Raw genomic sequence first — 20,348 nt, forward strand, 5'->3', positions numbered from 1 at the left:
AGAGAAGCGAAAGAGAACCAAAACACTGCATGACCACCTATCAGCCACGCAGTGCTAATCCCGCACACGCCGCGGAGAAGCGGCGGCAGGCGGCGCAGCGATCGCGAATCTCGAGGCGTATATGACTAGCAGTGCGGCTAGGTGTTGGCATTACCATTTTGGCCGTCCGTTCCTTTCGGTTAAAGGCTTAATTTCAAACAATCAGTTTCGCCATTTGAGGGCTTTTTGGGGCGAAATCTTGTAATTCGTTTTGTGAATTCGTATAAATAACTTAGCAATAAAAGTAACAGCAATCAACGTTGTGATGACTGGCATTGCGAGCGTTCGACAAACACGTGATGAGCGTGCGTTAAGCCGTCCAGCCCTGCGCATGCGCAGCGGGAGTCTGTGGCAGGTGAACCCATCTCTCATAAAAGCGGGGAAGCGAGTGCGCGCTGCGGGCCGTCCAACCGCAGATATTCAGTGACCCGCCAGACACCATCAGAACGGCCAGTGGTGGTACGGGCGCACCCATTACATTTGACTACCGATGACTAACCGGTGTCAGCGGGGCGCACAAACCGCGCGGTTTTCGTTCGGGAGATGGGATGCACTGTCGCGAATGGCGAGGGAAGCGTTACGCGTTTGCTTACTGGACAAACTGTTCAGGACTTCTCTCACTGTGGTGTTGCAGATTTGGCCATGTTTTGTTTTACCATACTTTTTGACCTTTTGTTTTTGCTGCCCCGGAATAAACCGCTAATTTCCGTTTTCATGAGCGCGGGCAATATTAGGGCGAAAGGCCTCATAGCCTAATGGGAAGGTTGACATTGAATGACTTCGGCGCCGAAACAGGTGAACCAAGGAGGGCCAGAAGCGAACCAAGGCATGCCAGCCGTGTATAAGAGATGATTAGGGATTGCCAAAGTTATTTGTGATTGATAATAATTAGTTAGGTTAGGTCTATTAAGATAAATTCATCATCATCACCACCGTCATCATCATCATCATCATCATCATCAGCCAATCTACGCCCACTGCAGGGCAAAGGCCTCTCCCATTAATCTCAAATTATCCCGGTCCTGTGCTAACTGCGACAAATTTATCCCCGCAAACTTCTTGATCTCATCTGCCCACCTAACTTTCTTCCGCCCCCTGCCACGCTTGCCTTCTCTAGGAATCCACTGTGTTACTCTTAATGACCAACGGTTATCTTGCCTTCACATTACATGCCTGGCCTGCACCCACTTCTTAATTTGTACTAATATGTCCTTAACACGCATTTGTTCCTTGACCCACTCCGCTCTCTTCTTGTCCCTTAACGTTACACCTATTATCTTCCGTTCCATTGCTTGCTGAGTCGTCCTCAATTTAATTTGAACCCTCTTAGTGAGACTCCAAGTTTCCGCCCCGTATGTGAGCACAGGTAAGATGCAGCTGTCATACACTTTTTTTTTTTTTTCAGGGAAAATGGTAGGTTGCCATTCATTATTTGAGAATGCCACTCCAGCCCATTCTTATCCTTCGAATTATATCTCTGGGATCTGGCGTCACAACTTGGCCTGAGTAGATATATTCCCTGACCACTTCCACTGCCTCGCCACCTATCTCAAACCGCTGTGCTGTCCCCAGGTTATTGATCATTACTTTAGTTTTCTGCATATTAATTTTCAGGTCCACGGTTCTAATCTGTTTGTCCAGTGCGGTAAGCATGCTTTGCAATTCGTCCCCCGAGTTACTTAGCAAAGCAACGTCATCAGCAAATCTGAGGTCACTGAGGTATTCTGCATTAACCATTACTCCCACCTGTTCCCAATACAACGTTCTGAATACTTCTTGTAAACATGCTGTGAATAACATTGGAGAGATTCTGTCTCCTTGTCTGACGCCCTTCCTTATAGGTATTTTACTGCTCTCCTTATGGAGGATGATGGTTGCTGTGGACCCACTTTAAATATCCTCTAGTATTCTTACATAATGCTCGTCTACACCCTGGTTCCGTAATGTCTGAACGACTGCTGAGTTTTCGACCGAGTCAAATGCTTTCTCGTAGTCTATGAAGGGTACATATAGGGGTTCAGTATACTCAGCGCACTTCTCTATCACCTGATTGATCGTGTAAATATGGTCCAGTGTTGAATAGCCTTTACGAAACCCTGTTTCTTTTTTAGGTTGACTGAAATCTAAGGTGGCAGAAATTCTTTTAGCGATTACCTTTGGAAATACCTTGTAGACGACTGACAGTAAGCTGATCGGCCTGTAATTTTTAAAGTCCTTCATGTCACCTTTCTTATGGATTAGGATGATGTTTGCATTCTTCCAAACAAGATTCCGATACACTCGCGGTCATTAGGCATTGTCTGTACAGGTTTGCCAGTTTTACTAGTACAATTTGCCCGTCATCCTTCAAGAGGTCTGCTGTTATCTGATCTTCACCAGATGCTTTGCCCCCTTTCATTTATTTGAAAGCCTTTCTTACTTATTCTATCGTTACTTGTGGGATGTCTAACTCCTCTGAACTACTTTCGCTTTCGGCATTATCCTGGATGTCCCGGTTACTGTACTTATCTCTATAGAACCCCTCGGCAACTATGACTACTTTATCCCTATTTGTGATGAAATTGCTTTGCTTGTCTTTAGGTGCATACAAATTAGGATTGAATAATTATTGATGGTAACGATTAGTGATACGGTATTAAGGTTCATTAAATGAATAAGAGAAATTAAGGTGGATTTGAGGTGTATTAAGAAGGGTGCTTATTGAATAAGGTAGATAAAGGCAAAGATTAAGGTGGACTGGTATGAATTAAGGTGAAATAAAATGAATTGAGGTAGGTTATGCCTTAAGGCAGATTAAACGATAGACTAAAGTAGAACACGATGCAAGATTCAATTATGACCAACACAACAAATTTTTTGCGTCAGATGGAATCCAACTTGCGAACACTTCGCATAAAAAACAGGTTCCGTCATCATTTACAGCTACACGCATTGACGGCGGACGTCCAAGGACACTGCCAAGATTGTCTGGAAAGGAAGGAGGTCTCAGTCCTGCCTTTTCTCCAAACATTAGCATCCTCAAAGTATGCAGCTTCTTTCCTTCACGTTGGTCACTGTCTCGGCGGTTGGGGCTCTTAGCGGAAGCTAACGGTAGCGCGCGATCTGACTACCAGCTTGTGCTTTATCATTCTGTGCGTAGACTCTGTCACTAAACTTCTCATCGTGATAATCATAGAATACAGGAGCAGGAACGGAAGCATGCACATTTTGGCCAAAACACGCTGCTACTAGCTACGTGCTGGAGTAAGGTCCTGGTCACGCAGGCGTCCCGGGCAACGAGCTGGCGCATCATCTCTCCAGTGGCTCCTCCCCAATCGGGAGACTCGGAGACGCCCTGGCCAATCCCTTTCCACCCACCCACGCAGGCGCGACAAGCCCGTCTACATCGACGCTAGACTGTGCAACAGTTAGTCAGGAATAGGCAGACTCTTCCGTCTCCCTCTCCCCGGTTACCCCGGGCAGATGCTTGTCTCATCCAGCAAGTGCAAACGGACAGCCTTCCAACCCCACACAGACATCGATTAGAAGGCCATCAAAGCCCTGTACAATGCTCTAAGTGTTCTGGCTTTCTCAATACGCAGCATGTGACTGTTCTGCTTCGCAATCATCACTCGCAGCTCATCTTAAATCCCTTTCACCGCCTCCCTCTTCTCTCCAAGACTGGGTCGCGCCGCCGGAAGGAACAGACCGAGCAGCCTGGTGGCGAGCTTTGATGGCCCACGTTCGTCAGGTTCTCCCGTCTGTATAGATACTTTTTTGCGGTTTTAAAACCCCGGACTTTGGGGGTCTTTTTCTTTATTTCTGCATGTCAAGAAAGTTTACCAACAACAAAATCCCGGCCAAGGTGGCAATTGGGGCCTTCATAAAAAAAGGTACCAGTAAAAGGTGGTCAATTTAAAAACAAAATAAATTCAAAAGGAATAATAAAATTTCTTTCTTTCTACCGCCTGGTGGGCAATAGATGAAGGAAAAAGTCAACATCACCAACTAAATTTAACTGTGACAAGGTGATAAGATGTGGAGTTTTCTTTCGTCGAGCTCGTGAATATATCGAGCAAGATATGCTTCAAAGGAAAGGAACCCGAAAGCTTCCAGTACAGTTTGTACAGTGCAGTTAGGCGAAGCGTTTCTGGGCGCACGCCTATAGCCGCTCGTCCATGACCTGCCGACCTGCATGGGGGGCCAAAGGCAATCCGGCAGGTTTATTCCGAAATAAACGACAGAAACATCTTCACGAACTGCACATACCGGCATCACTAGAAAGCACAGTGTGCTTCCGCCGACAACTCATTCGCGGGGAATTTTCTTTATATATTTTGCGGACAATCTCGCTCACGGATACAGTCGTTATTCACTAAAACCCATGATTTAAGGCGCAGATATGCAACAGAACTCTATTCTGCATTCGCCACGGGACGTCTCCCTCTACCCATCCTCCAGACCACAAAGCGAACTAAAAGAACTAACTAAGAGTAAGAAGAACCTATCAGTTTGCAGGAAGTAGGCATGCAGAGGCGTATACCGACCGGTTCGCGGCATTTGGGGCCGCGACTGTGGCGGTCTCTGGCGTCCCCTGCCCACCCTTTCCACCGCGAGAGCACTTCCGCATTTCTAGTGTAACCAGTGATAGCCACCGTCGCTCACACAGTGACAACGTGAAATCCATGGTAGCCGGAGGTGGCAGTTTAGGGCGAGGAGTTAAAATATATACTAAAACCGGTAACCGGTACCCTTTCCATCGACGGCATACCCGCATTCGGAGTTCGTCTTTCTAGTCGCAGACGCATAAGCTCTGCCGACGGAGGGCGCGCTGGCAAAGGTATACGCGTACGCACGCCCGGAGGGATAAAACGTTCGCGCTCGACGCTGGGGACCCGACAACTAATAGCAGCTGCGCGGGCGCCTCAGCCTGGCATTTTAGGTTTTTGCTTTTTCCCGCCCCTCGTTTTTTCTACCGGCTGGTTTAGATAGGTAACCGCGACGCCGCCAGTGCGTGGTGGGAATAACAATGTCGTATCTGCGAGTGTCTTTTATCTTTACCTGCGGCACAACCCAGCTTAGACGGCCGTGAGAGAGGACGCCGCGTCTGGCTTATAAACGGCACTCGCTGTGTCCTTATCTCCCGGTCACGGACGCATCGGGTATCCTCCATTCGCGCCTGGCACGCCATCGATTTCCGGCTGCTTGTTTATGGCCCCCAAACAGCACAGAAGCTTAATTAGTAACGCAGGGGACGTTGCATCGGCGATGAACCAGTCGCTAACCAAAGGACACGGATTGTAATATATGGTAGCCTATATGTAGCGATTGTCTTTACCGTCTTTTATATGCAAAGCTATCTCTGCGAACCCTGGCGGGCTTTTTGGCGTCGCTTTTTTGGAGCCTTTTGAAGTTCCGGGGAGCCCACATAATTGCAAAAAGCATTTTTACATTAACAAAGACCATCTGCACGAAGTGTGTAAACAACTTATTTCCAAAGCACTAAAGCTGCTTGCATGGCTCGTGCATGACAATATATCTCAGTTGAAAGAAGCATTCCCATATTAGATGCAAAAAATAGGCGCTTAAAAGGGGGTACAAGGATTCCCAAATAAAAAATACTCGTTCAGTAATTTTCCGAGTTACGAATGACAAAGAAAAAAAAAACCATTGAAAAGGCGTCGAAGAAACGCGAGATATGGGCACAACAAAACATAAGCTAATGGCTCGTGCAGTGCCGGGCACAAGAAAAACAAACAAAAAAAAAAAACAATCTCACTGCTCGGCTGTTTGTGTGGCTGCGGGCTTTGCCACGTTTAACTGTATTAATGCGCAAGGACCACGTGGGTTAACCCCGCTTAGTGCGCGTAATCTAAACCCTGCGCGCGTACTCTGAAGCATACACCAGTGTAGCGTACTCGAGTAGCAAATGCTCGAAAAAGGATATTACAGCGAAGCTTTCTATTCTTTACTGTTGGTGTAGGAGTAAAACACACTGCAAGATAGGCGACTTTACACAACGAGTTTTACAAAGCGATGATGATGATTACCCGCCGCGGTGGCTCAGCGGCTAAGGCGTTGCGCTGTTGAGCACGAGGCTGCGGGTGCGATTCCCGGCCGCGGCGGCCGCTTTTCTGATGGAGGCGAAAACCAAAAACGCCCGTGTGTGCGAGATTTCGGTGCACGTTAAAGATCCCCAGGTGGTCAAAATTAATACGGAGCCCTCCACTGCGTTGCGTCGGCGCGTTAAACCCTACAATCAATCAACCGACGACGACGACGACGACGACGACGACGACGATGATGATGGTGATGAGAAGCGAAATCACAAAGTGACTCAAGTAAAACAAATGCTCTCCCGTGGGCGGACTCGGACCTGGGTCCCTGACGTTATGATCACGACTTCTGTCCGATTGCGCCATTCCGATATGGTTAAAACAATTTGGACTTTGACTTTGATTCGGGGGTTGCATGAGAGAAAGCATCGCGCTTCAACCATCTTTCTTGTTAGATGAAAGGGACTTTTATTTTTTCGCAGCAGATCTGTTTACGCTTTTTAGTTCCGCCGTCCAGACACCAACAAATATGAACACAATTCTGGGCAACAACGCGAAAAAAGACGTGGACGAAAGGAACGGACAGGACGAGCGCTGACTCACAACTAGTTTATTCACGCGATCCGCGCGGAAAATAAGCGTTTACAACAGCAGAGGGAAAGAGAGAGAGAAGTAATACATTTAAATCCAACACACTGCCTCTTACCCCGTCTCCCACATCGTCAGCATTCAACACCGTAAGAGGGAGTGTGTTGGATTTGAATGTATGTCTCGATTTACACGGTGCTGTGCGTCTCTCTCTCTCTCTCTCTCTCTCTCTCTCTCTCTCTCTCCGGTTGTAAACGCTTATTTTCCGCACGGATCGCGTGAATAATCTAGTTGAGAGTCAGCGCTCGTCCGGGTCCGTTCCTTTCGTCCACGTCTCTTTTCGCGCTGTTGCCCAGAATGACGCCATACCAACTCGCCCAGCTCCCCACTATGAACACAATCTTTCACAAAGGGAGACGTAAGGCTAGAACCGAATATCTTCAGGCCACATAAGCGTGTAAAAGGAACGTGCTGTACACGGACGCAGCAAAATATAGACAGTGGCATGCCTGTCAGTAGCGCTGAGCGGAGATGGTTCCCCGTTGACGTGATGCACGATAGGCGGCGTCACAACAGCAGAAGCTGAAGAGTTAGTCATAGCGCCTGCGGCTAGCCAGCAAGGGGTCAAGGGAGTTTTCACTGACTCTAAAAATGCGGTGAGAAATAACGAATTTGGAAGGGTGACCAAGACTGCTGCCCAGATATTTAATCGGGCAGGAGCACCGAAAGAGTAGGTTGTACTTGTCGGGGTCCGGCCGACCACGGAAGAGGCAATGAGGAGGCTCACTCGGTCGCCCAAGGTCTCACACACCGATCGTTACCCGGAACCTCTCATACCACTGACGAAATTAACCCTGGAGAGTATATGCGCACGTATCAAGTTGCCCAATAGTATAAGCTGGAATGAAAAATTTACCGTGAAACGAACAGGGCGCTAAGTAAAATGACGAAGCCGTATGGCGCAAAATGAAAAACGGGTTTTTTTTTTTCGAACCTTCGCGGTACAGTAAGCTACACACAGATATATTGTAACCATTGTGGAAATTTTACGATGACGTAGCAACTATATTTCACATGGTGTGGAAATGTTCGGCATTGCACGAAAATACGAATACCTCAGAATCCTGGGAGGCTTTGCTACGAAACCCGGATCCCAAGATCCAGAGAGAGATCATCGGTCCAGCACTGGCTGCTGCTGAATCTCAAGAGATTCTGGCCGACGGCTAGGGCCGACGGGAGAGAAGGACTTTTCTGTCTTCAATTGACTGGGGAACGCATAAAGTTACTCCTTCGCCTCCTTCCGCCGTCGAGCGTTACCAGGAAAAAAAAAAAACACCAAGAAAAAATACCGAGGGCACATGAGCGTGCCCATCGTGAGGAGCGCCAGTTCCACGTCGGCCAGCTCGTCCTTCGAGAACACTCTGCCCAGCATTCGTGGAGTGATCTCTCGTGTGCTGTTCTCCTCCCCTGTTCACGTGCGTTCGCGCCTGAAGTGGGGAGCACAGACACCGAGTTCGCGCTGCAGACGCCGAATTCTTGAAGCCGGTTGCCGCGTGTCGCGTGTTCTAGCGCATGCTGATGTGGTCAAATTTCGGGGAGATCTGAAGCGGACAAAACGATCCGGGCCTGCCTGTGAAGGAGAACTTTCAGCGGCAAGTTCAGAAACCTATGTGAGGTGGAACAGGCGGGTCGCCGATGAAGGGTGAGAGGCCATCGGCTCTGCTGTTTCTCCAGCCTTGCGCCACTAGTGCAAGTAGCGCCAATTTTTCTTTTCTATGGCGCTTTATAAAACTGCGAATAAACCCCATAATTTTACTAAGTGAACAGGTGCGATCGATAAATCAATAACTCACTGAATCACTGAGTGGAAGGCCATTCTCGTGCGAGCGCACTGAGTTTAACTTTGTGCGCTATCATCCCACGGAGGGTCCGCCGCAAGAAACCTGAGCGCGTGCTCTGAAGACTTGCAGATCGTTACATACACGCAGAGTTAGTACACACTCGTAGATGCGTACTGTATGCTGTACAAAACTTCATAAACAGAAAGTTATGATGATTCTGCTGTGCCAACGTTATGAAGGAAAATTAAGTTCTATTTCGAACCCACCCTATATATACAGGGTGTCGCAGCTATCATGCACCAAGATTTAAAGAAAGAGCAATGGCATTACTCGAAGATAACCTAGTGCATAATGTTTGCAGTACTGTGGAGAAGCGGATAGTAATTTGTTCGTTAATGAGAATTCACTAATTAATTCTAATTAATAATCTAACTCGACAATTATTGTCCTAATCATTGAAGTGTCAATGAGGCAATTGTAGGTACCCACGAGGGCCATCTAACTGCGGTATTTCCAGTGACGAACTAATTGCGTACTCATTTATTCGGCCTGATAAAGAAAACCCGCGAAATACGAAAAATACCACGTGAAGGCACTTCCGCGCGCATTATATTTTACGTCACTACATTTACTACTTTTACAGCACTACATTTTACGTCACTTAGCAGGCTGGCGGTGGTTTGTGGAACTTTTATTATGCATTTATTTATTATGTTTTTTATGTTCATGATACCTATCGTAAAAATTCTAACCTCCAACTTGTTTGCGTTTTCTGCACTGAAACATTTTTCGAGAAAAATTTACCTCGCGTAATGAACGCACCCCTAAATTTGCATCATAGTTCTGTAAAAAAAAGTGCGATTATTACGTGAGTAAATACGGTATATATATATATATATATATATATATATATATATATATATATATATATATATATATATATATATATATATATATATATATATATATATATATATCATATCTCATATCTAAGTTCAAAACCGCATCCTCTGGGTTGAACGAAGGCGTGGGCGCGCTGACACGTTTGCCACAATAATTACTCGCCTTTCTTCCGTTCGCTTCTTGCGTGACCAATCCTCTTTTTAGGCATACCAGCGCCGGCTTCATCTCTCCAGGTTCACTCAATTAGCCTCTTAGCGCCAGCTTAGCCACATAGCGCCGGCTTCACTTGACACATTCCTAAGACGAAAAGCGAACGCGTGCTGACGCGTGCTCCCCAGTTCCTTATTTCGTTCTGGCGCTTTTCCCTCCCCCCCCCCCCCCCCGCTTCTTCTGTTGACACATTCCTAAGACGAAAAGCGATGACGTGCTGACGCGCGTTCCCCACTTCCTTATCTCGTTCTGCCGCCTTTATTCCTTTCTCTTCCCCGCCCCCGAATCTTCTGTTAATTCCTATGAGGAGAGGCGCCAATTTGCCTCCTTCCTAGACGTCCCTTTGCATTTTTCTTTTCTCTTTGTTGTACCACTTGCCAATAAATACTTCTAAACAGGGCGCATTGTAGCGCACCTTTTCTCCCAAAAAAGAGAGAGGGCAGTGCATTCCCGCTCATGTGTATGTCTTGCGTTTTTTCTTGTTTTGCTGAATGATGACGTATTTCTTTTAAAGAGGGCGCACTGTAGCGGAACTTCCTCTCTCTACACGCACCTATAAAAGCGTTCTGCAGTGTACTGTAAATGTTACTCCGATGAAGACTGGACCACCAGTCGAAACGTTAGTAAACATGTTTGTTTTTGTTTTTTGAGACTTGCGTCGGACTCTACACTCTACTTTTTGATATATATATATATATATATATATATATATATATATATATATATATATATATAGATATAGCGAATGAGAATTGGAAATGAAGGGCTCGTTGAAATAATACAGTAATAAGGATTGGCAGTTGGCAGTCAACAACGCCACGGAAAGCAAAGGGGAGGACGCGGTAGGTTATTGCAACAGATAAAGAATTTTGGAAGAAAGAAAGGGGAGAAAAGGTGCCCGCCGGGTAGGATCCAAACCCACGACCTCCAGAATAGGCGTCTATTTATGTCAAGAGATTTGTTGCCAAATCCCGTAACATAAATACCCGAGAAAGTGGAGGGGAAAAACAGTCCCGCCGGTAGCGTAGTGGTCATCGCATCAGACGCGTATTCTGGAGGTCGCGGGTTCGGATCCCACCTGGCGGACATTTTTTCTCCACTTTCTTTCTTCCAAAATTCTTTGCCTGTTTGAAGGACCAACCGCGTCCCCCCGGGGCTTCCTTGGCATTCTTTACTGCCAATCCTTATTTCTCTCTCTCTCTCTCTCTCTCTCTCTCTATATATATATATATATATATATATATATATATATATATATATATATATATATATATATATATATATATATATATATATATATATATATATATATATATATATATATATATATACAGTCGAACACGGATATATCGAACACGGGTATATCGAATTATTGTCTATATCGAACTCATAAATTATCCCCTTGAAAATTCTGTGTAAAAGTATAGGAATTCGTACGTTTATATCGAACCGTATTTTTCCCTACATTAGGTATATCGAACGCCGCGCGAGCTGGAAGGTGCTCTTCGACGGTCGCTGCACCCCCGATTAAGGTTGAGGAGGATGTAAGGAATGCGCGGGCATGGCGAAGACTGGATCGCGGAACTAATCCCCCCTACCGGAAGGAATTTGCGTTGCCCAGTCGGGCCCCCCTACCGGCCGCCGTAGCGTTAGCGGACGGAGCCCGGTATGCTAAATCTCTCTAGTCACACAAGCCCGAACGCTGGGAAAATGTGGCAGTGCGAGGTAGGGATGCCCCGACTGGGGGCCATACATATGATGACAGGTGCTTGGAACGGCATGAAGAAGGAGACTGTGGCCAACTGCTTCCGGAAAGCAGGCTTTGTGACGGCCGAACTTTCCGAAGCTTGCGAAGACGGCGACGACGACAACGAGTGCATGGGCGACACGTTTCGTGAGTTGTCATCCCTTTTCCCGGCTGCTGTTCCAGCCGGAGTGTCTGCCGACGACTTCGTGAACGCTGACACCAATGTTCAGGCTGTTGCGAGCCTCGGTGACGAGGATATCGTGGCTGTGGTCGCAGGAGCCCAGGCCGATAGCTCGAGCGGCGAAGATCGTCCGGACGAGGAGGCGGCTACACGATCGTACTCCGCGGGTGAAGTGGCCGCTGCGTTCAGCTTGATTCGCCGTTGTTGCGACGACATGGAAGGAACTGGGCTGTCGCACCTGGACAGGCTCGAGAAGATCGAGATCAGCGTCTTTCATTTCATTTCCAGGACGAAGAAGCAGGCCAAGATCAGCGATTTTTTTTTACGGAAATAAAGCGTCCTGTTGCGTCGTGAGTGCGGAATTGGTTGTCATTCATGAATGCGCCGATCGGTAAGTGATCGTCCGTCATAGGTGAGGTCTCAGAGCCCATATTTTTTATATCGAATTTTTCATATATCGAACTATTTCGCGATCCCCTTGGAGTTCGATATATCCGTGTTCGACTGTATATATATATATATATATATATATATATATATATATATATATATATATATATATATATATATTGAACGAATGAGCAAGCAAAAGACCACCCACAGTTATTTTTTTTATTTGCTCAGGCGCCTTCATCTTCTTAGACTAAAGTTGCGCCGCCGTAAGTTGAAGCTCGCGGAAATACATCTATACTGGTACATCTATACTGATACATCTATACTGGTCTGTATACAGACCCGTTTTATCAAACGCATTCACAATCTGTTAGGGGAGGTGTCTGCGCCATTGATGAATAGTATGCATCATCCCTTAGGTGACCCTCGGATGAATTTTTTGACATTCTTCCTTGAACTGCGCTAAAAATAGGCGCTGGTCAGTGATGCAGAAATACGGTCGCTCAGATTGACAGCACTAAAAAAAAAAAAAAAGATTAGGCGCAAGAGTAAAGAACCCACCCATACTTACTGGTGTGTTTGCGCTGGATAAGCGTTTCAAACTGTTTTGTAACGTTCTGCACAAACAAGAGTGCTTAGCATTCTTGTTTGTTGAGAACATTAGAAAGGTTACAAGACAGTGTTGGAAGCATTACAAAACGCAAACTATAGCTCCTTTAGCTGGAATTTTCGGACGTACTATTGCATTTGGAGCTTTTGCAGGTACACTGTGACTCTCGTAGCCCTTCCGCGCTAGGATCCTTCCTTCAGAAGATCCTTCGTAGCTGTTCGTATGACAACTATGGGAGCGTTCGTAGACTTCTTGTTTAATATTTTACCGCCGTTTGAGCACTCACTGGTTGGTTAGATAAGCTTTTATTCCTCAAGCACACAAATATCAGGTGGTGTGCAGCAACGCTCCTTCTGTAACTTTTATGCTGCAGTATATAAATCAAAGAGAGAAAAATGCCCGCGAACGTCATTTGAACGTATTGCGCAAAGCACAGCTTGAGGCACAGCTACAGCGACAGGTGCAGTTACAGGTACAGGTAGAGCTCTAAAGCTACCAAAGTCCGCCATTGATGGCTCCTCCAAGAGGCGCTTGTAGATCCCCACTTGTTAGTTCCCACTTTCCATGAATATTCTGATCACCGATATTAATGAGACATTTTGATCGATCGTGCCGAATACCTAATGACGTTCCTGCGCAGATTGCCACAGCGAAACGGCATGCACAACCTGCAAGCTGAACTAGGAATTTTTTTCCATGGGCAATTTATGTTGTGCACAGCATACCAGCGTTTCAACTACATTTATAATCTAATTTCCTGTTTCGACCACTGCCTCTATTTTCCCGATCCTTTATTAGTAATGTGAAGCTGCTGGCGGTTTCGCTTGGTTTTAACGTTATGGAGGAGGCTCGTTGCAGTGCGATAAAAGTCAAAATATTCATGTCCTACTCATATGATACCCGAATTGAAAATGAAAGTGATTTATGAAAGTTAAAAGTAAAAGGCCTCAATTTAGTCAGTTTGTTTGAGAGTTTACGAATTTTATGCCTAAACGTTAATTTCTTCGGCCATTAGAATTACATCTAAACCACAATAGGTGTATTGACAGTGACCCTTTTTTAGAAACAGCCTGGCGTCTTCGAATCCATCTGGTGAACATATGAAGTCTATTTTTCTCAAATTGGTCGTCTTGGCAGAGCCCAAATGACGCGAAATTCCTGCGTCTGTCACACAATGCAATGACGCTTGTTAACTAGAAATTCCTGCAGCATTATCGATTCTCGCTCGATTCTCGCTCGGTGGCGTTTTGTGCTCATCCTAGAGGCTCTTAATGAACATGTTATGTCTCGCCCTTTGCATTTCCGTATGAGTTCGATGATAATCGCACAATCGGGCCACTTGTGCCACTGCCGATATACCCACGCGTAAAATACTCACTTGTTCCTTTAGTTCTGAATTGACCAACAATAGTTTTGGGGTGTTGATATATATATATATATATATATATATATATAAATAGAGAGAGAGAGAGATAGAGATAGAGAGGGAGAGAGCGAATCAGAATGGGAAATGAGGGGCTCGTTGAAATAGTACAGAAATAAGGATTGACAGTCAAGCATGCCAATGAAAGCAAAGGGGAGGATGCGGTAAGTCATTGAGATGGATAAGGAACTTTTGGAAGAATGAAAGAAAATTCTTTATCCGTTTCAGTTACCTACCGCATCCTCCCTTTGCTGTCCTGGCAATTATTGACTGTCAATCTCTTTATTTCCATATATATATATATATATATATATATATATATATATATATATATATATATATATATATATATATATATATATATATATATATATATATATATATATATATATATACTACAATTTATGAATAAAACTAAATTTTGTCGTCGACTGTGGTGATTGGATTTGACGTAATACGTTTCTGAAATAATATCATCACAAGCTACTAATTTCCAGTTCCGGAACACAAGTTGTATACGTTCTCGGTCCCAACAATCAATGCTGTCAGAATTTACATTATATGCAGGGCTGACGTTGTTCCTCGGCTCTGAATCATTTTCGAGAGCTCTCCGTTATTCGTTTCTCTGGCACAAGGAAACCTGTTTTTGTCAGGCATGAGGAAGTGCGTTATCGTTGCAATAAAGAAAAAGCTTCACACGCGATGCGTCCAAATGATGGAAACCTCACATAGCGGACGTGCAACACGTGCGTACAAGAGATTCCAGACAATTTCACGGCAGAACAATCTTTCCGGCTTATCTTCCCCTCGGCGCGTGTACAACGGCATTCTTTTGACGCATGACATATGTCCTAGAATTATATTATAACCGCTATTGCGGATGCCCTTCCTGATTATTTATTCGGGCAAGAGCGCACGAGAAGCAAATCTCAAAACGCTAAACCCAAGACCATCTGCGAAAATTGAACCCAACCAAGCCTTGAATACCGGGTTTGCGCTAGAATAAACTCCTCAGGAAGCATACATGAAGGCGCTTACATGGTCGGAACTTGAAAGAAACAAAAAAGGAAGAAATTTGAAGTTTGGATTGAGAAGAATAACAACCAAGAAGCCATTACGTTTCAAGCCATATGTCTGTTCCCTAGGTTGCTTCTGTTCGCACCGGATACGCTGAAGAAACTACCCGAGAAGGACGCGTGCACGTTTCCTATGGGTTCTGAAACAGCCCGTTCTTGTTGAATTAAGCTCACTGAGCAGATAGACTTGAATTCACGAAAGTTTTCAATTATGAGAGCTTTTCGGAGATTGACGAGTAACAACGCACAATGTTCCTGCTTTTTTTGACAAAAAACAAAAAGCTTATCTGGAGCGTCTTTGTCCCAGTTATGCGCGCTAGAGCGCCAACGGATTGTGAGCTCCAGCTCTGTAAACATGTTTTTCTCAATATTATAATGGTGTATTATCCGAATAAAAAGGAAGTTGTGGTCTAGACCCATGGTTGACTGCGTTCTGTAACCATGCGCTCGTAGTGGTTTGTAAAAACGAGCTTCAAAAAAGCCTATTTTCTCGTATTTTATTTCCAATTTGAATAGGACGGGTAAGTGCAATCAACTAGATTTTATATCCGAGGGTTAACGAGACTAGTTTACAAACCCACCTCAATCGCTTGCAAGGCATTCCAAATTAGAAAAAAATAATGACAGTCGAAAGTAATTTTGGAAAACTCTAAACAGCCAGAAAGGACGAAATACAAGGAAAAGAGCGCGAACCTACAAAGCGCTGCTAGCTCACAAATTTCAAACAACTTCAACGAATTTAAAGCGCCTGTTCGTACCCTATTTCTCACGTTTCGTTGTTTTGCGCAGTGTAGACTTTTTAAAAATGTACTGACTCACCCTATCTTCCATTTTAGAATTTATCTCTGGTGATTGTGTTTAAATGCTAAGCCTTCTTTGGCTACAGAAGGCTTAGCATCAATAGCATTCGCTATTACCTCACAAGCATAAACATATCCCTGAACCCTCGGAGACAAGGCAGACCCTTACAGACCGTTACAGAGAAGAAATAATGTTGTGTTCGCGCGTGCGGGTGTGTGCTTGGGAGAACGCCCGGGGTGTGGGTGTGTGTGTTTAAGCCTGAGTGGGGTATCGCGAACGCAAGCTTCTATGATTTATTCGAGCGCACTTGTGATAGGAGTAAAACAGGCCAACCATGTCACTGAAACCGGGATTAGTAAGCAAACTTTGCTTCGGGTAAAAATGCAAAATTGTTAAACAAGGGTATCAATGCCCTAGATCGCGTCATCCGTGCCGTTACGACTTCTGAGTTCAATACCATGGAATTGAACTGGAGGCCTTATTAAAAAGGGCATGACAAAAATAATGGTGCTCCTGTGTTTTCGCGATAGGGAAAATCAAGCGAGAGCTGGCCGTGGTTAATCGCTTCCTAAATCATCCGCTACGCGAAACCTTGACTTAGGGACGCGTTCTCATCGCCCATTTTCGGCACTCCTATTTATACCCGACAGACGACCGCAATTGAAAGTGGACGAAGTCCCCGCATGAAGTAAAGTTGCGTAAGCGCCGGTTCCGGAGTGGCAGCAGCTTGTGCGCAAAGTCTGATGATGATCGCTCCGTGTGCATACCAGCCCAGGCTCCAGCGCGCCTGTTCGTTATCGATCCCGCTTCAGAGGCTGGTCTCGCGGCAGCTCGGACAATTGCCTATCCATTTTTCTCGCTTCCAGGCCTGTTTGGGATGCTAGAACCTTCTCTGTCCCAATACAAGAACCACTCCAGCCCTCCTCTCCTCGGGTTTTGAAGCAAAGCTGTCTATGCTTCTCCCGGCTTTCCGGGTGCTGCTGCTGGTGTGGTGTTGCTCACACGCGCCGCTGGGATTCTTTGGCCTGTGCTACATGGTAACTTTCAATTGACAACTGGACTCTCCACCACAACTGCTCCCTATGTATTTACAATGAAACACTCGATAAACAGTCGGTTCAACGGCCTACCGAAGGCCTCTGAAACGACCGTGTAGCACAGGTATTACACCACCGGATTGCGCTCGGCTATGTGCATCGCCGCCGGAGTCGTTGAAGAGGCATTGAACAGTTGATTCGTGTATCACAGGCTCCGCGGTTGCAGCTGTCACCTCAACCAGAGTTACTTGATATAGGAGTTTCGAAACTCGCCATAGGCCCCATGCATCAAAAAGTGGCCCTACGATTGGTCCAGTGTTCTGGATTTTCCGTACAGTGGCGCCTCTGTTGGTGACAAAATAAACTATACAACGTGGTTCGCTGTTCGACAACCTGGGCGACAAATGGCATTTGGATGCTTACGTAAACTGCGAGTATTCTGCGGTCTCCCGGCGGCAAGAAAAAAAGAGAATAAGAATAATTCGAAGGCTTTACGAAAGCTTTAAAAGATTATTTAGAGCCACTTTATCAGCTACTGGATTAGTTTTGGCATACAGTGTAATGTAGGCCAAGCGACAACTGCAAATTTAGTACTTCAGGTCGGACCTATGTTCTGCCGGAGTGCCCGCACAAGCGCCAATCGTTCGAGGCAGTTGCTCATACGCAGAAACAATCGCAACAAACAAACCGCTGTTAAGAAATCAATGAATATCTTTAAAAAATACAAAAAAATATGCAATTATGCACCTTTGTATAAATTTTACTGTCAAATTGCCAGTTTGAATACTTTGTTTTTCTAGTAGTGCGTGCGGTGGCAACGGGGGCGCCACCGTACGCACGATCCAAAGCGGGGGGGGGGGGGGGTCTATGGGCGGGCCGCTTTTTGAGGCGGAGTTTCGCAACTGCCTACACCGAAAAGCACTGGTCTCAACAACGTGCCGGCCAACAGAAGCGTCTTCGCTACCCGGCGAAACGCGTGGAGCAGATGGCGAATGCGTACTGGCTCGAAGTGTTACGACAAGGTAACTAACTACGCGTGGAGGCCATTAAATACAGCGAGCATCATGAGCTCTATGCCCAGAAGTTACAAGCGGAACATGAAAGGTCAAGCACCTGATACACAGGGGTCATTTCGGTATCGCAGGAAAAATCGCCGGCGGGCTCGGAAACAGACGATTACGGCCCCTCCGCGCGACGTTTCCGATGACGCGGCAGTCTTCGTCCCCCTCAAGAACATGCAAGTGACTAAATCAGTGCACAAGCACGAAGCTTTGCTTCAATTTTCAATGCGTGGGATCCGCGAATTCTTCGCATTACACTGACCCACTGACGAAGGTTGAAAACGTGGGACTTCTGTTAAGAGCTGTCGCTGCTAGAAAATCAACGTAATTGCTCTGAAACGCGTGAACTCTGCGTTTGCCAAATTTTTCACAGGACTATTTTACAATGGCACTCGGGATGCATTCCTGCGTCCCTCATAATTTGTTGTGTCTTACTCTGTACGCGAATCATAGTGAGATATCCAGCAAATCAATCAACGACTATTCGTTGAATTGTTATTTATTTTTGGGGCCATGTGCGAGCAGCTTTTTGTGCGAGGGCATTAAGTGACCCATTGAGCGAAAAAGTTGGCGTCTTCGTCTGTAGCAGCGAAACGGCACCTAAATTCCCGTTGGCTGTGACTCGTCACGTGACTCAACCCACAGCTCAAAGTCACTAGAAAAAGCGAAGACTGCGGCTGCAGCGAGCTCTAGCTCTCCTTGTAAACACCTATGGTTAAACCGGTTTGATGTACGCACTCGCGGCTGCGAGGTTTCCACTCCGGTTACCTCCGCTCCTGTCGCCCAGCGGCGCACTACTCACCAGCGAGCCAGGGGCTCTGTGCGGCGGAGAGCGCCATGGGCGTGCAACGGGGCACTTAACGGCGTTCAGTTGCACATTAACGTTTTCGATTCATGTCTTGTAGGAAGTACTCAGGTGTCCTGTAAACTCTTTAGCAATGAGTGCCCTTCTAAACCTGAGACGCGTCCCCTCAAAAAGCTGCAGACGCATTCCATCTTCCTTGATTGTTTAAAGGGACCCTGCAACTCTTTTTTCAATTTTTGTTTGTTGAAATCTTAAATGCTTGCATAACGTAGTCCCCCAACACACCCAGTATTTAGATTAGGGGGACGCAAAGTACCTCAGCCAAAAATTACTTCTCTATGCCCATCAGATAACTTGTAAACTCGCCCAGAAGATTTTTCTTTCTTTCCCGGTCTTGACGTTCTTCGACGATTCGAATTACGTCACTAAAGCCAAGTCGCGGCCGTTGGCCGGTTTTTATTCAGTTGCAGCAATGAACGCTTCTCGAAAGCAACTTTAAAAAGCCACAAAAACAAAGCAGTAATGGATGGCCTTTCTGGCGCGACGAGCAAATCACGCAGTGCCGCTCCGTGCTGGCGATAACTATAGCTTTCGCAGTGGTTCCAGATGCGAAGGAAAGAGTTAAAAGGGCTTTATATCAGGAGAAATTTGTCCTCCCCCGGCACTGGCCAAAGCCGTAGATGGCAACTTTATGTCACATATGTTCCTCACCCACTTATAGTACCTGCGTTGGCTATCTGAACACGAATGTACTAGCAAGAGATTGGGGTAAAAGCTGAAATGGCTGCCAGACCTATCAATTCAAGAACATTAAGCACAGCCCAGTTCATTCCAGGATTCAGAGTCTTCATGAGGATAATAGGGCTGGATTGATACTTTTTATATATGCGTGATGTGAAGTGAGCATGAAACCAAAAGCTATAACACAAATTGATGCCTAAACACAAACATTTCGACGTTTGCACTAATCGGCCAGAAGTAATATCTACAAACGTGTGAAGGTCACACATCCATATTAATAATGAACCAAGTTATCATCTTGCCTTTGAAAAACGTGATTCCAGAATTCACTTGTTGAGATTCCCATTTACTGTTTATGTCCGTTACACAGGTAAATTTCGGGTAATTACATTTATTACCGAACAACAGAGCTCCGCAACATGCCGCCCGGCGGCCTGCTCCGACCAAAAAAAATTGCCGCGTATCTGCTCACTTTGTTGCAAATATCGTCGAAAGACGATATTCGTCTGTCGCCGCTGCCACGTAATATCCTCTATTCTCTCCCTTACCCCCCTTTCCCGCTATTCCCCTTCCGCTTCGCTCCTACCAAGCTGAACTAGGTGGGGGTTTGCTCAAGTCAGTTGAATTTTACAGCGTTCCGCTGCTCCTGCGCAATCTACTGGAACCTTTCGTTACTGTTGGACTTCTTCGAATGTCGCCACGAGGGCTGGGGTCCCGCGCGAGCCCATTTAAGTCACTTTAGGCGCTCGCCTCGCCGTCCTAGCTCCCTCGCTCGACCCAAGTATATAGAGCACCAAGGCGACGTCCCGGGGTAACACTGTTGTTCGCGGCGTACCCCAGAGGCTTCGAAATCCAAG

The 20,348-nt window shown here is 45.9% G+C and overlaps 1 protein-coding gene and 1 non-coding gene across 2 annotated transcripts in view; one reads left to right on the forward strand and one right to left on the reverse strand.

Annotated features, from left to right (window-relative positions):
* The window catches only part of LOC144178691 (uncharacterized), a 266,572-nt gene that overhangs the window by 211,241 nt on the left and 34,983 nt on the right, over window positions 1-20,348 (reverse strand). The window lies entirely within an intron of this gene.
* Window positions 10,630-10,702, forward strand: Trnat-cgu (transfer RNA threonine (anticodon CGU)). Its single transcript has one exon. It is a non-coding gene; the product is annotated as a tRNA-Thr (tRNA).

Source organism: Haemaphysalis longicornis, unplaced genomic scaffold (genome assembly GCF_048455015.1).
Source record: "Haemaphysalis longicornis isolate Haplotype H1 unplaced genomic scaffold, Haemaphysalis longicornis Haplotype H1 scaffold_4, whole genome shotgun sequence".
Taxonomy (NCBI): domain Eukaryota; kingdom Metazoa; phylum Arthropoda; class Arachnida; order Ixodida; family Ixodidae; genus Haemaphysalis; species Haemaphysalis longicornis.